Source organism: Saccostrea cucullata, unplaced genomic scaffold (assembly GCF_032062105.1).
Source record: "Saccostrea cucullata isolate Sc308-1 unplaced genomic scaffold, CSIRO_AGI_Scuc_v1 ctg21558, whole genome shotgun sequence".
NCBI classification, from domain to species: Eukaryota; Metazoa; Mollusca; class Bivalvia; order Ostreida; family Ostreidae; genus Saccostrea; species Saccostrea cuccullata.
In genome coordinates, this window is record NW_026934158.1 from 7,209 (window position 1) to 11,202 (window position 3,994).

A 3,994-nucleotide genomic window follows, 5' to 3' on the forward strand; every position below is an offset into this window, starting at 1 on the left:
CTACAGCTGCGCAGTTCTAACGTGCATACCAAAAGCATTTTTCTGCAATAGTATAGATCATATAGATAAAACATGCATTCAATTGTGCATATTTATTGTATCTTTATCATAAGGACTTGAAATATGATCAAAATAAAATGCATTTTAGCCATTTGAAAAAATGTTTACATTTTGTTCTTATTGCACTAAAGGTGGCCGGACATCCCCCCTAAGGGGAAGAAGAACATCTAGTTTAAAAAAATGTCACTTAATTTCTTTCAAATTACGTATATTATTCAGTAGATATGCCCCATATATTTCAAATCTGTTGTATCATTAGTTTTTTTTTTATTTCCTAATTTTTGAGATATTGATTGATAAATAACGTGCCCTACAGTATGTAAGTGAAGGTCTGATTCTCCATGTTTACAGATACATTATTCTGTTACTAATGAAAATTTTTCAGCAAAGATAAAAACAAAAGGTCGAAAGGCCTTAAACCGCTCTTCTGATAAATTGTACAACCTATAACTTGTATTTGAAGCCTCAAACTATCCGGAATATTTAGATCAAACCTTGAAAATTCGAAGCTAGGTCATCATGACCTGCATTTTGGTTAAAACACTCTAAGAACCCTAGATGAATCAACTCACAAAAATGGATGATTAAATCTTTTCATACTAAAAATATTTAGATAATTCATTAATCATCAAATGGTATGTCATAGTGACCTAATTTTCAGTTGAAATTCTCCGAGAATTAAAGATGCATCATCTTAAAAGAGTTGATGATTTTAAGCCAAGTAGTACCTAAGTATTTAGATATAGTGTAAAATTTTCAAAAGTATGACAAAGTGACATACTTTTCACTTGACGTTCTCTGAGTACCCAAGATGCATCAAATGAAAAAGTTTGATGACTGTGAGCCAATTAGTACAATTCAACCTTAAATAACCAAAATTTCAAAGTAACCATACAATTTCAAAATTAGGTCAATGTAACCTTGATTTTAGCTGAATACTTTAAGGACTCAAGATGCAACAACTGACAAAGTTTGATTATTCTAAGACAATAGGAACTTTGAATATAGCTATAAAATTTTAAAGTAGGTCAAGGTGACCTACTTTTCAGTTGACATCATCTGAGGACCAAAAATGTATCAACTTACAAAGTTTTATGATTCTAAGACAATGTGCATGAAGCTATATTTCTTTAAAAGTAGGTCAAAATGAACTATTTTTCACTTGACGTTTTCCGAAGACCCAGACTGCATCAAGTGACAAAGTCCGATGATTCTAAGACAATTAGTACCTGAAAGTATTTGAATATACCCAAAATTGAAAAGAAGAGCATGTTGACCAACATATTACTCGGCGTTTTTCAAGGACCAAGATGCATCAACTGACGACAAAGTTTCAAGCTTTTAAGCCAGTTAATACCTGAAATATTTAAATATGCCAATAAAGTATTAAAAGTAGGTCATGGTGATCTACTTTACAGTTAACGTTCTCCGAGGACCTAGGATGCATCAACTGACAAAATCTGATGATCATAGGCCCTAAAATGTCCAAATTATGCCTCTGAAATAATTTGAAAGCAAATACTTGCGAATTTGAAAAAAAGGTTACCTTAACATTATTTTTTGATAAATTTGTTTTAGGCCCCAAGATGCATTAACTTAAAAGCTTTAATCCTACCCCTTTTAAACGTAGTAAGAAAAATATCAGAGTTTTAACATAACATAATTTTTGGTTATTTTTGAAGTGACCCCGAGAACACACTTTTTGCCTTATGGTAATCCCCTGAACATTCTTTAAAATACAGGATATTCTTATCTTTGTGTTTAAAATTGATAATCTGCCAATTGGTTCTTGAGAAGAAGATGTTTTAAGAACCAGTACTTCTGTTTTATTATCCTAATTATCTCCTCTGTTTAAAGGTCTCATCTTTTTTTAGTACAAATGAGAGTCCCTGATCCGAGGATACTCTTTGATAAACCATACAAAAATCGGCCTAGTGATTCATGAGATATCGCCCATATTCTAAAACGTTTGTGCATACCACACAACCCCATGTGGCCATAGCATTTGCTCTTTGATCCTTTGGTTCAGAAGAGCTGAAATATGTAAGTTGACATATATCTTTTAAAATATTTCAGATTATGAATAGGATCTAAATTTAGAAATGCATGTGTCCTTTCTCATACTGCATCTGGACTTCTAAGATATAATATTTAAATATGAATGGGTGCAAGAGACAACCTTCATATTAAAATTCATATCTTGTACGTTATTCTTTTAGGGAAGGGGTTGAGTTGTTTTTTTTTAATCAGTTACTGTAAATACTACCGGCTAGAAGGATATGAACAATTAATCAAAATTACACTGAGAGAGGAAAGCAAGATAATAAAAAAAATCCGATAAAAAAGAAAAAAATAAGAAAAGCATGGACTTAGTAAATGTCAGAGAGCAGACACATGTACGTAGTCGATTTAATCGTACTACATGTATGACTTGTTAACAGGTCAAGACTAAGGTTACAACAGGTTGTATAGTAATATTTAAGTGTTAAAAATCATACCTACATTTTATTGAAATAATTGCTAATGAATATATTGTTTGAAAATATATACTGTATCTGTTCCGAAAATATAAAAACAACTAATTTTATTTACAGGAAAAGAGACTAGAAATGAACAAATACACACAGAATATGAAGGGATTCAGCAAAAAAGAAGATTATTACATGGACTATGTAACGAAAAATTAATTTAGTGTTTTCTCCTAACAAATAATGTTAATAATAATTATAATGATATATTTTTGATATTTGTCTGCTGGTCAACTCTAAAATGATTTAAAAATAAAATTTGCAAAATTAACTATACCTGAAATCAACTTTAAAAAAATAAAATGAAATAACGTTCCATTCTTACTACTGGTTTTCAACAGAAAAAAAAAAGATTTGCTAAAGTCACTCTGTCCAAAAACCATATTCTCTAGATCTAATGTTGGTATTTAAAGGATACTTAAATTTCTCATTGACACTATCTAATGTGACTGTTTACTACTGTGATACATGTAAGTGGTTGATGTATAAGACATAAATATTCACACATTTCGACATTAGATGGAAGTATTTCCTAACAGATTTTTTTAAACTTCATCATTATTTTGTAATCCATTATTTTAAGTATTTTAAATCAATTCATGCAAAATGTCTGTCCTTTTTTATTCCAAGGGGGTGGAAGGTGATGAAGATTATGATCAGGTAAAAGTTTAGAGATTTCTTCCCACATATGAACGACTCAAGAATTGAAACACACAAAATAATCTTTTCACTTTTCATGAACGTTAGTCTCTCTTTCTTAAAGGTACAGTTGCAGTCAAGAGAAACACGAAACATCGAGCAATGGACTTCTATGGAGACATCATCCAACGAGAGACTCCAAAGAGGTCCATGAAGCTTGTTCTGGTGGTACTTTTGATCATAATTCTTCTCCTAGGACTTGTCGCAACGAGTGTATTACTTTTTCTTGAGAAAACAAAAATCAATGGTAATTCATTCTACCGCTCTATATTTAAAATGCCTTGGGGGAAAAGAGTTTGCACTAACGGGGTTACCTTCTTTTTCTTAAAAGTGTTATTATCCAAGATGAATTCATATTTAAGGCAAGTATTGCCGATCTAACATTTGAATATCATTTGAATAATTTTAACAAAGCAAGTTACAAAAGAAGTACTGACTACTGTTTTATTTTACTGAATGGACCATGGCTGATAAAAAAGGAGCAAAGGCGTCAGTATACTGCCTTTCAATGGCATCCCTAAAACATGTCAATCTTACAACAATTGTCGAATATTTGACCAGTCCATATTAGAATGTGCAATTTAAAGTTTAAGAAGTCCCATAACCTTACTGGAGCTTGTACGCCCAATATCCACCACAGTAACTGTAGAGTATATACATTTGTTACCAGTAGGCATGTGACAAAATTTTATAATTGCAAAATGTAA

General features: G+C 31.2%; 1 long non-coding RNA gene across 1 annotated transcript; it reads left to right on the top strand.

Moving 5' to 3' along the window:
- The first annotated feature begins 2,648 nt into the window (after window positions 1-2,648).
- On the top strand, window positions 2,649-3,528 carry LOC134240061 (uncharacterized). The gene is made up of 3 exons (XR_009986348.1): window positions 2,649-2,732; window positions 3,219-3,248; window positions 3,352-3,528. It is a non-coding gene; the product is annotated as an uncharacterized LOC134240061 (long non-coding RNA).
- Window positions 3,529-3,994: the final 466 nt, after the last annotated feature.